Source organism: Mustela putorius, unplaced genomic scaffold, assembly GCF_011764305.1.
Source record: "Mustela putorius furo isolate JIRA1106 unplaced genomic scaffold, ASM1176430v1.1 tig00000281_pilon_pilon_pilon, whole genome shotgun sequence".
Classification (NCBI taxonomy): Eukaryota; Metazoa; Chordata; class Mammalia; order Carnivora; family Mustelidae; genus Mustela; species Mustela putorius.
Genome location: NW_025421343.1, coordinates 16,417,930 through 16,431,109, shown reverse-complemented (window position 1 = coordinate 16,431,109; position 13,180 = coordinate 16,417,930). Strand labels below are relative to the sequence as shown.

The 13,180-nt window shown below is 40.2% G+C and overlaps 1 protein-coding gene across 1 annotated transcript in view; it reads left to right on the top strand.

The window, feature by feature from the left end:
* Positions 1-1,067: 1,067 nt before the first annotated feature.
* LOC101680917 (interleukin-36 gamma) overlaps positions 1,068-13,180 on the top strand; it is a 58,618-nt gene continuing 46,505 nt past the window's right edge. The window contains exon 1 of the mRNA XM_004742409.3: positions 1,068-1,117. The gene's annotated coding sequence lies outside the window, so the exon portion shown is untranslated. The remainder of the gene's footprint in view (positions 1,118-13,180) is intronic.

The window sequence follows — 13,180 nt, the reverse complement described above, 5'->3', positions numbered from 1 at the left end:
AAGGAATATACAGGGAGGTTCTGAGTGCCCTTCAGGTGGCTTCTCCCAGTGTTACCATCTTGCATTCTTATAGTGCAATGACAAAACCCGGAAACTGCCTTTGGTACAATCCCCAGAGTTTATTAGATTGCCCCAGTTACACACACACTCATTTGTGTATCTGCAGCTCCATGTAATTTTGTTGCCTTGGTAGCTCCACATAAGCATCGCAATCGAGCTGTTGAGCTGTGCCACCCCACACATCTCCCTCTTCATGGACACACCCACCTTGTTCCCCTCATCCCTCACCCCTGGCTACTTTGCATCTGTTCTCCATCTCTATAATTATGCTATTTAATGGATGTTATATAAAAGGAACCATGAAGTAAGTACTCTTTTGAAATTGGCTTTTCTTCACTCAGCATAATTTCCTTGAGGTTCCTTAAAGTTGTTGGGTTTATCAATAGTTCTTTCCTTTTTATTGCTGAGTAGTATTCCCTGGTCTGGATGTACTACAGTTTGTTTAACCAGTTACCTCTTGGACATGTGGATAGTTTCCAGTTTGGGGCTATTATGAATAAAGCAAACATAAAACATCAGTGTATGGGTTTTTGTATGAACTTAAATCTTCATTTTTCTGGGATATATGCCAAGAGTGCAATTGTTGGGTCAAATGATAGGTTCATTTTTAGTTTTAAAAGGACTCATCAAACAATTTTTCAGAGTGGCTGTGCCATTTTATATTTCTGTCACAATGTATGCGTGATCCATTTTCTCTACATCTTTGCTAGAATTTGATGTTATCATTATTTTTTCATTCTTGCCATTGTGATAGGTATGGAGTGATATCTCAGTGGGGCTTTAATGTGCATTTTTCTAATGGCTAATGATGTTGAATATATTTTCATGTGTTTACTTGTCATTTGCTTATTATCTCTTTTAAAAAAATATTTTATCTATTTATATATTTGACAGAGAGAGACAGCGAGAGGAAAGAGAGCACACGCAGGGGGAGCAGCGAGAGGAGAGGGAGAAGGAGGCTCTCCACTGAGCAGGGAGCCCGATGTGGGGCTCAATTCCAGGACCCTGGGATCAAGACCTGAGCTGAAGGCAGACGCCTAATGACTGAGACAACCAGGTGCCTCTTGCTTATTATCTATGGTGAAATGTCTGTCTATGTCTTTTGCCCTTTTTTCTTCATTCCCTCCTCTCTTTTTTCCTTCCTTCCTTCCTTCCTTCCTTCCTTCCTTCCTTCCTTCCTCCCTTCCTTCTTTAGTAGTCTCCATGCCCAGTGTGGAGCCCAATGTTGGGCTTGAACTCATGACCCTGAGATCAAGACCTGAACTCAGATCAAGAATCCAACAGTAACTGACTAAGGCACCCAGGCATCCCCTTTTGCCCATTTTCTAATTGCATGGTTTGTTTTTTAAATGTTGAGCTTTGAGAGTTCTTTGTATATTCTGGATACAAGTTCTTTGTCAGATATGTGATTTGCAAATATCTTCTCCCAGTCTGTAATTTGTTTTTTTATCCTTTTAACACAATCATTTACTGAGCATTTTAATTTTGATGATTCTAAACTTTTAATTTTCCCTTTTATGCATCATGTTTTTGGTGTCAAGTCTAAGAACTCTTTGTGTAGTCCTAGGTACCAAAGATTTCTCCATTTTTTTTTTTCTGGAAGTTTTATAGTTTCATTTTTTCTGTTTAAGTCCATGATCCATTTTGAGTTAATTTTTTTACATTAAAGTATTTTTTTTATGTAACTGAATATTGTGTATTTAATTTCATATCATATACAATTATCACGACAAACCTCTAAGAGACCAACATCAAATTTTCTCAGAACGTTTGCCATTAAAGTATTTTTAATTAACATATAATGTATTATTTGTTTCAGGGGTACAGATCTGTGATTTATCAGTCTTATATGATGCCCATTGTTGAATTAATTTTTATATATCGTTGAAGTTTAGGTTGAGATTAATTTTTTGCCTGTAGATACATAGTTGTCTAGCACCATTTATTGAAAAGGGTATATTTAGGAGCGCCTGGGTGGCTCAGTGGGTTAAGCCTCTGCCTTCGGCTCAGGTCATGATCTCAGGGTCCTTGGATCGAGGCCTGCAGTGAGCTCTTTGCTCAGCGGGGAGCCTGCTTCCCCCCTCTCTCTGCCTGCCTCTCTGCCTGCTTGTGATCTCTGACTGTCAAATAAATAAATAAATAACCTAAAAAAAAAGAAAAGGGTATATATATATATTTTTTTAAATTTATTTATTTTCAGCATAACAGTATTCATTATTTTTTCACCACACCCAGTGCTCCATGCAATCCGTGCCCTCTATAATACCCACCACCTGGTACTCCAACCTCCCACCCCCCCGCCACTTCAAACCCCTCAGGTTGTTTTTCAGAGTCCATAGTCTCTCATGATTTATCTCCCCTTCCAATTTACCCCAACTCCCTTCTCCTCTCTAACACCCCTTGTCCTCCATGATATTTGTTATGCTCCACAAATAAGTGAAACCATATGATAATTGACTCTTTCTGCTTGACTTATTTCACTCAGCATAATCTCTTCCAGTCCCGTCCATGTTGCTACAAAAGTTGGGTATTCATCCTTTCTGATGGAGGCATAATACTCCATAAGAGTATATGGACCACATTTTCCTTATCCATTCGTCCGTTGAAGGGCATCTTGGCTCTTTCCATAGTTTGGCGACCGTGGCCATTGCTGCTATGAACATCGGGGTACAGATGGCCCTTCTTTTCACAGCATCTGTATCTTTGGGGTAAATACCCAGGAGTGCAATTGCAGGGTCATAGGGAAGTTCTATTTTTAATTTCTTGAGGAATCTCCACACTGCTCTCCAAAGAGGCTGCACCAACTTGCATTCCCATCAACAGTGTAAGAGGGTTCCCCTTTCTCCACATCCCCTCCAACACATGTTGTTTCCTGTCTTGCTAATTTTGGCCATTCTAACTGGTGTAAGGTGATATCTCAATGTGGTTTTAATTTGAATCTCCCTGAGGGCTAGTGATGATGAACATTTTTTTATGAGTCTGATAGGCATTTGTATGTCTTCATTGGAGAAGTGTCTGTTCATATCTTCTGCCCATTTTTTGATATGATTGCCTGTTTTGTGTGTGTTGAGTTGAGGAGTTCATTATAGATCCTGGATATCAACATTTTGTCTGTACCGTCATTTGCAAATATCTTCTCCCATTCTGTGGGTTGCCTCTTTGTTTTGTTGACTGTTCCCTTTGCTGTGCAGAAGCTTTTGATTTTGATAAAGTCCCAAAAGTTTATTTTCGCTTTTGTTTCCTTTGCTTTTGGAGACATATCTTGAAAGAAGTTGCTGTGGCTGATATGGAAGAGATTACTGCCTATGTTCTCCTCTAGGATTCTGATGGATTCCTGTCTCACGTTGAGGTCTTTTATCCACTTTGAGTTTATCTTTGTGTACGGTGTAAGAGAATGGTCGAGTTTCATTCTTCTACATATAGCTGCCCAATTTTCCCAGCACCATTTATTGAAAAGACTATCTTTTTTCCACTGTATATTTTTTCCTGTTTTGTTGAAGATTAATTGACCATAGAGTTGAGGGTCCATATCTGGGCTCTCTACTCTGTTCCATTGGTCTATGTGTCTGTTTTTTTTTTTTTTTTTAAAGATTTTATTTATTTATTTGGCAGACAGAGATCAGAAGTAGGCAGAGACACAGGCAGAGAGCAGGCAGAGAGGAGGAAGCAGGCCCCCTGCCGAGCAGAGAGCCCGATGTGGGGCTCGATCCCAGGACCCTGAGATCATGACCTGAGCCGAAGGCAGAGGATTAACCCACTGAGCCACCCAGGCGCCCCTATGTGTCTGTTTTTAGGCCAGTACCATGCTGTCTTGGTGATCACAGCTTTGTAATAAAGCTTAAAATTGGGTAACGTGATGCCCCCAGTTTTGTTTTTGTTTTTCAACATTTCCTTAGTGATTCGGGGTCTCTTCTGATTCCATACAAATTTTAGGATTATTTGCTCCAGCTCTTTGAAGAATACCAGTGGAGTTTTGATCGGAATGGCATTAAAAGTATAGATTGCTCTAGGCAGTATAGACATTTTAACAATGTTTATTCTTCCAATCCAAGAGCATGGAATGGTCTTCCATCTTTTTGTGTCTTCTTCAATTTCTTTCATGAGTGTTCTGTATATTTCTTCCATTGAGTTACTTTACTAATTTGTCAAAAATTAATCAGACAAATTTGCGTGGGTCTATTTCTAAGTTCTTTATTCTTTCTTTTTTCTAAAGATTTTATTTATTTATTTGACAGACAGATCACAAGTAGGCAGAGAGGCAGGCAGAGAGAGAGGAGGAAGCAGGCTCCCCACTGAGCAGAGAGCCCGATGCGGGGCTCGATCCCAGGACGCTGAGATCATGACCTGAGCTGAAGGCAGAGGCTTTAACCAACTGAGCCACCCAGGCTCCCCGGAGTTCTTTATTCTGTTCTACTTATCTATGTGTCTATTCCTCTACCAGTATCATGCTGTCTTAATTATTGTAGCATTATAGTTGGGAAGAGTATTTCCTCCTATATCCACCATTAATTTTGATGAAAAAATTCCTTGGACTGTGCTTTTTTTTCAGAAGAGTAGGACTGGAGGGGAAAAGATTCCTTCTTATGTTCACAACCTGAACATTTTTTTCTCCTAATTATTTTCATCTTTGCACTAGAAAATCTGATTGGAGGAAGCTTAAAGAATTTTGTGTGAAATAGAAGTAAATTGGTTAAGTGTGATGCCTTTACCTGGTGAAGGTTGCAATGGACTTAATGCCCATTCTCCTGGCTTTTCAGAGGCCTTCTTCATGCCCATCAGATATCAGAGGAGCTTCTGGATGGTAGAGATTGTAGTAATCCTGACCTGTGTGTAAATAGAACGAGTCTCACCTTATTAAAATAGCTTATACAAAAGGAGAGGTCTTCAAGATCCATGAAATTTCAAAACAAAGGCTGCTGTATTAGTTCCAAGAATATATAACACCAAATACTGTACCTGGTGGGCATGGCAGGTGATAGAATTGAAAGAAGTGGATTGCAGTAAGAAAGAAACCCAACCACTATCTGAAGGTGCATTTACCATCTGCTCCAACCCTCTGTGGGAACAAAGCCTTAGTAATGCCAGATTTAAATAAAAAATAAAATAAAAGCCCAAATCCAGATTTTTTTTTTAAATGTGAACTCTCTTGGCTTTTAATGTTGGGAATCAATCAGTATTTTAAAATAACACCTCGTGGGCCAGATGAACTTGTCTGTGACTCTAATCTTTCCCAGGGTGGCCAGTTTGCAACCTCTGCTACTCATCTGGGTCAGCTGACTGGGCCTGGTTTGTTATTGCCAGTCAGGAAGGTAATGTGTGATTGGTGAAGCAAGTATGTGCTGTGTCTAGTCTGTTTCCATAGAGTCTGAGAGTACATAAAAACAGTTTATTTGCTTATGCAGAACTCACAGTTTTGTTTACACTGTACATTTACTTTGCAAATCTTTCATCATTTGTTTTAAGCAGCCAGAGCTGAGTAAAGCTTCATCCCAGCCTTTTTCTAATGCTCCATTGATCAGACTATGTAGAATATGAATTTCCTGTATTGACTGAGAGTCAGTGGGTGTGATTCCTCTTCTAGGTGTGGTGGAGATGCCAGGGATGGAAGCTGATAGTGTGTGTGTGTGCGTGCGCGTGTGCACGCGCACACAATGTTGGGGGTGCAGAGGGCAATAGCTAGGTGTACAAAGTTTAGTCTAAGGCAGTATCAGAAGGTCAATGAAGTCATAGCTGTTTCTATAACAATACAAGGCATCATTTACCTTTTTTCTTCTCATTTTTTAATGTGTTTCCAGGGGAGTGTTACAGAAGCTATATGATAGATGATGATGTCATTGCTCTAATGGCTAATGAAAGATTTGTATGTATGTTTTTATATTTTAAAATTTTGTTTTGAAGCAAACTTCTCTGGGGTCCTAATAATATTTAAGAGTATAAAGAAGTCCTGAGATTAAAAAGTTTAAGGACTTCTGGTTTAGGACAGGGGCTGTCCATCCTGGCTGTATTAGCCATCTGGGGAGCTTTCCATTAATACTGTTGCCTGACCCTCATCCCAAACCAATTGATCCAGAATCTCTGTAGATGGGAAGTTATCATTATTGCCATCCCATCATTATCATCATTACTGTTACCATCCCCATCATCCTCGTCCTATTATCATTCCCACCATCGTCATCGTCTTCATCACTATCATCGTCATCACCATCATCATCATCATCTTTTTCATCAGAACTCCACCTATGAACTATCTACCCTTGCTCAGGCCCCGTGCTGTGTGCTATAACTGATTCTAACAACCGTCCAGAGAAGCTGACATGATCTTACTTTACTACAGGAGCAGGTGGGTCGGAAAAGCTGAGGTGAGTGAGTTCACAGAGTCCAAGCGGATGGAGCCAGCATCTTTCAAAAACCAGTTCTTCCTGCTGTATCAATGTTCCCAGGCTTTGCAGTAACTGAAACTTATTGAATTGTGCTTTTGTCCCTCCAACTCCGCAGTATACTTTGACAGATTTTTATAAACAAACTGCACTCCTAAGCAAGAATTAATTTATGGTTTAAACTGTGTGTTAAAGTCATGCAATGTTAGAATGGCCAAAATTAATAAGACAGTAAACAATGTGTTTTGGAGCGGATGTGGAGAAAGAGGAACCCTCTTACACTGTTGGTGGGAATGCAAGTTGGTGCAGCTACTTTGGAAAACAGTGTGGAGATTCCTCAAGAAATTAAAAATAGAGCTTCCCTATGACCTTGCAATTGCACTACTGGGTATTTACCCCAAAGATACAGATGTAGTGAACAGAAGGGCCATCTGTTCCCCAATGTTCATAGCAGTAATGGCCACGGTCGCCAAACTGTGGAAAGAACCAAGATGCCCTTCAATGGACGAATGGATAAGGAAGATGTGGTTCATATACACTATGGAGTATTATGCCTCCATCAGAAAGGAAGAATACTCAACTTTTGTATCAACAGGGACAGGACTGGAAGAGATTATGCTGAGTGAAATAAGTCAAACAGAGATAGTCAATTATCATAGGGTTTTGCTTATTTGTGGAGCATAAGAAATAACACGGAGAACAAGGGGAGATGGAGAGAAGGGATTTGGGGGAAATTGGAGGGGGAGATGAACCATGACAGACTGTGGACTCTGAAAAACAATCTGAGGGTTTTGGAGGGGTGGGGGGTGGGAGATTGGGTAAGCCTGGTGGTGGGTATTATAGAGGGCACATATTGCATGGAGCACTGGGTGTGGTGCATCAACAATGAATTCTGGAACACTGAAAAGAAATTTAAAAAATAAATAAAAATTAAATTAAAAACAAACAAACAAACAAACAAACAAAAATCCCCACGCAATGGTCAATCGTGACTTCTGCTTAGTACAAGATCGTTAGATCACAGTATAGAGTTGAGGTAGTTCCATCTAAAAGCAAAGAGATCTGATCTCTGGGTTCACTTGGAAGGCCTACATGTGGCTAAATGTATTTCTTTTTTCCTGACACTTTGAAATATTAAGAAGAGCACATGACACCCCCCCCACTCTTACCTTGGTGGATCTCAAGGTGAGCACAACTCATGGGTAGATGAGGGAAGGAAAAAGAAACCTTCCATTTTTTGCTGAATTCTGAGCAGTAGAATGCCCTGGGTGTACACAAAGTCTTTTCTTATAAATAGATCTTCATGAATAATTTATTAATTTTTGTCAGAGAGCTGGCTTTATGGATAACAGAGGATGGAGTGGGTGGAGTAGGGGAGGAACAAAGGTTGGTACCATAAGCTCTCCATTTCTGGGACGTTGATCCTTTTCCTTGGATGAGGAAGTAAGGCGTGAAGATTAAAGGCACACAGATGAGGTATCTGAGAGATGTGTCAACCTGCCAGATAGTGAGATGCAGCAGTTCTCATGGAGTCCTCATTGTTCTGGCCTTGCTCTGCTTTTGCTTATTCTAACTTTAATAACAGAAATAGTCTGACCCCAAAGAGTTACTACCTCCCCTCTTGGGCTAGTTAAACCCTATGTCCTTTTTAGATCTCAGTTCAAAAGTCACTTGCTCAGAGAAGCCTTCCCTCTCCCCTTGACTAAAGTCCCTGTGATAAGCTGGCCCCTTCTCCTTCACAGTGCCTGTGCTGGGAGTTGTTTGACATTTGCTTAGGTGGAACTTGGGTTGACATCCGTATATCCCAGGAGGCTACAGTTCCCTCAACAGTAGGGATGGTGTCTGCATTTGCTCACCATTTTTTTTTTTTTAAGATTTTATTTATCTGACAGAGAGAGAGAGAGAGAGAGACAGACAGACAGCAAGAGAGGGAGCATAAGCAGGATGGAGTGGGAGAGGTAGAATAGGCTTCCCACCAGCTAGGCTTCCCACTCCTACACAGAGTGGATCTCAGAACCCTAGGATCATGACCTGAGCCGAAGGTGATGCTTAATGACTGAGCCACCCCGGCACCCCTTGTTCATCATTTTTATTTCCAGCACTTAGCACTGTGCCTTGTGCAAATAAGGTTTAAAATGAAATGAATAACTGTGTGAATGAATGGGTTAGCAGTGCTGAAAAGGCAACTACTTTTTGTTTGTTTGTTTGTTTTTGTTTGTTTAAGTATTGGATTCCTCTTTGATGCTGTTGTTCTCCATGTTCAGGCTTATGTTCCTTTTTTCTCTTTATTGTGGTAGGATGCTGATCATTATCTGTATTTGAGGCTAGACCAAACACTATTAGTGTGGATTGCTAGGTCCCAATCACCCCAAGCTCTCAGCTGTGTCATACATTTTATTGGACTTTTAAATAAAACATATCAGGAAGAGGTGGTAATTCTTCAAATATGATCTGAACCGCCTGTACCAGAATCCCATGGGGAAACTTTGTGAAAAAGCCTATTTCTGGGCTTAACCGTGGGCCTGCTAAACAAGAAGCTCAGGATATAAGAGCATGAGAATTTGCATTTATTGTTGTTATCTTAAAAAATGAATACGTGCCACATGATCCAAAACCACAAAGTATAAAAAGACATATGGACTTTAATAAAAAATTTAAATGTTTAAAAAATTAATATCTATTTTATTTTAGATTATTTTTAGGTTTATAGAAAACCTGTGAAGATAATACAGAGAATACCCATACACCCCACACCTAATTTCCTCTGTTGTTGACCTCTTACGTTGTTAGGACACATTTATCATGATGAATGAACTAATAATATTAATATATCATCATTTTTCCCATTATTATTATTTTAAAGATTTTATTTATTTATTTGAGAGAAAGTGAGAGAGAGAGCATGAGAGCAAGGTGAGGGCAGAGGGAAATGCGAACTCCCCACTGAGGGGGAGCCCCATGTGGAGCTGGATCCTGGAACCCAGGATCAAGACCTGTTCAGATTTTATTAGTTTTTTAAAAAAATAAATAAAATTTAAATTAATTTAAATAAAACTAATAAAATCTGAAGTAAGACAGATGCTTAACTTAAGCTTATGATTAAACTAGAGTTACAGGCTTTTGGGAGGAAGACCATTGATGTAAATTACAAGTCTCATGACATCATATCAAAATTACATGTTATCAATATGACTTATCAATGTTGGTGCTAGCCTTGATCAGCTGACTGGGGAAGTGTCTGTCAGATTTCTTCACTGTTATATTACATGTTATATTACCTCTCCTCCCCCTCCTATTTACACTGTGCTCTTTTGGAAGGGAGACAATATGGGTCAGCCCACACTTAGTTTGTTTGTTTGTTTTAAGATTTTATATATTTGACAGAGAGAGAGAGACAGCAAGAGAGGGAATACAAGCAGGGGGAGTGGAGAGGGAGAAGCAGGCTTCCCGTGGAGCATGGAGCCAGATGCGGGGCTAGATCCCCAGGACCCTGGGATCATGACTTGAGCTGAAGGCAGACGCTTAATGACTGAGCCATCCAGGCGCCCCTCTCCCCTGTTTTTTTTTTTTTTTTTTTAAAGATTTTATTTATTTATTTGACAGAGAGAAATCACAAGTAGATGGAGAGGCAGGCAGAGAGAGAGAGGGAGGGAAGCAGGCTCCCCGCCGAGCAGAGAGCCTGATGCGGGACTCGATCCCAGGACCCTGAGATCACGACCTGAGCCGAAGGCAGCGGCTTAACCCACTGAGCCACCGAGCCACCCAGGCGCCCCTCCCCTGTTTTTTTACTTTCCAGTACTACAAGGTATTCTAGACCTATGTAGTGCCTTTCTTTCTTTCTTTCTTTCTTTCTTTCTTTCTTTCTTTCTTTCTCTATTTCTTTCTTTCCTTCTTTCTTTTTAAAGATTTTAATTTATTTATTTGACAGAGAGTGATCACAAGTAGGCAGAGAGGCAGGCAGAGAGGCAGGCAGATAGAGAGAAGCAGGATCCCCCTGAGCAGAGGGCCCGATGCGGGGCTTGATCTCAGGACCCTGGAATCATGACTTGAGCTGAAGGCATAGGCTTAACCCACTGAGCCACCCAGGCACCCCACGTTGTGCATTTTTTTCTTTTTTTTTTTTTTAAATTTTTTATTTCTTTTCAGAATAACAGTATTCATTGTTTTTGCACCACACCCAGTGGTCCATGCAATACGTGCCCTCCCTAATACCCATCACCTGGTTCCCCCAACCTCCCACCCCCCGCCCCTTCAAAACCCTAAGATTGTTTATCAGAGTCCATATAGTCTTTCATGGTTCACCTCCTCTTCCAATTTCCCTCAAATCCCTTCTCTCCATCTCCCCTTGTCCTCCATGTTATTTGTTATGCTCCAAAATAAGTGAAGCTATATGATAATTGACTCTCTCTGCTTGACTTATTTCACTCTGCAAAATCTCTTCTAGTCCCGTCCATGTTGCCACAAGAGTTGGGTATTCATCCTTTCTGATGAAGGCGTAATACTCCATAGTGTATATGGACTACATCTTCCTCATTTGTCCATTGAAGGGCATCTTGCTTTCCACAGTTTGGCGGCCATGGCCATTGCTGCTATGAACATTGGGGGTACAGATGGCCCTTCTTTTCACTACATCTGTATCTTTGGGGTAAATACCTAGTAGTGCAATTGCAGGGTTGTAGGGAAGCTCTATTTTTAATTTCTTGAGGAATCTCCACACTGTTTTCCAAAGTGGCTGCACCAACTTGCATTCCCACCAACAGTGTAAGAGGCTTCCCCTTTCTCCACATCCCCTCCAACACATGTTGTTTCCTGTCTTGCTAATTTTGACCATTCTAACTGGTGTAAGGTGGTATCTCAATGTGGTTTTAATTTGAATCTCCCTGATGGCTAGTGATGATGAACATTTTTTCATGTGTCTGATAGCCATTTGTATGTCTTCATTGGAGAAGTGTCTGTTCATATCTTCTGCCCATTTTTTGATATGATTGTCTGTTTTGTGTGTGTTGAGTTGAGGAGTTCATTATAGATCCTGGATATCAACCTTTTGTCTGTACTGTCATTTGCAAATATCTTCTCCCTTTCTGTGGGTTGCCTCTTTGTTTTGTTGACTGTTTCCTTTGCTGTACAGAAGCAATCAGACAACAAAGAGAAATAAAAGGTATCCAAATTGGCAATGAGGAAGTCAAACACTCTCTCTTCACAGATGACATGATTCTTTATATGGAAAACCCAAAAGACTCCACTCCCAAACTACTAGAACTCATACAGCAATTCAGCAACATGGCAGGATACAAAGTCAATGTACAGAAATCAGTGGCTTTCTTATACACTAACAATGAAAATACAGAAAGGGAAATTAGAGAATCGATTCCATTTACTATAGCACCAAGAACCATAAGATACCTGGGAATAAGCCTAACCAAAGAGGTAAAGGATCTGTACTCGAGGAACTACAGAACACTCATGAAAGAAATTGAAGAAGACACAAAAAGATGGAAGACCATTCCATGCTCTTGGATTGGAAGAATAAACATTGTTAAAATGTCTATACTGCCTAGAGCAATCTATACTTCTAATGCCATTCCGATCAAAATTCCACTGATATTTTTCAAAGAGCTGGAGCAAATAATCCTAAAATTTATATGGAATCAGAAGAGGCCCTGAATCGCTAAGGAAATGTTGAAAAACAAAAACAAAACTGGGGGCATCACGTTACCTGATTTCAAGCTTTACTACAAAGCTGTGATCACCAAGACAGCATGGTACTGGCCTAAAAAGACACATAGACCCATGGAACAGAGTAGAGAGTCCAGATATGGACCCTCAACTCTATGGTCAAATAATCTTCGACCAAACGCAAAAATGTACAGTGGAAAAAAGACAGTCTCTTCAATAAATGGTGCTAGGAAAACTGGACAGCTATATGTAGAAGAATGAAACTCGACCATTCTCTTACACCGTACACAAAGATAAACTTGAAATGGATAAAAGACCTCAACGTGAGACAGGAATCCATCAGAACCCTAGAGGAGAACATAGGCAGTAACCTCTTCAATATCAGCCACAGCAACTTCTTTCAAGGTATGTCTCCAAAGGCAAAGGAAACAAAAGCAAAAATGAACTTTTGGGACTTCACCTTGTTCATTTCTTGATCCAGCCCTAGAATTTCAGGCATTTTCCTAAGGAGCTTTGATTCTTTTTTTTTTTTTTTTTTTGGCTTTTCTTTTTTCTTTTTAAAAATTTATTTATTTATTTATTTTTAAATTTATTTTCATTGTAACAGTATTCATTGTTTTTGCACCACACCCAGTGCTCTGTGCAATCCGTGCCCTCTCCAATACCCACCACCTGGTTCCCCCAACCTCCCACCCCTTTGATTCTTTTTATTAGAGAATGGTATTAAAAACTATGAATTGGGCACTAGGTATGCTTGTTGTACTGGGTATCATTGCTTCTAGGCTCTTCCAGCTGACCAATCAGGGAACTATACATGTGTATACCAACCCAGGTATATGCACAGATTGATAATATTTTTGTATGTAACTGTCTGTTCTATATCAAGCCAAACCCGAGTTCATACGGATGTCTCTAATCCGTTTCCGCATGGTTCACTTCAGCCTTTTCCCCATGCTTGTTTGTGAACTCTCCCTGTAACAGTGAGAAACCTGGCTACTCCCATCCACCATCTATATGCTTCTTGGTTAAATGCCAGTAACCTATGGATAATGGTTTCATTGTTGTTC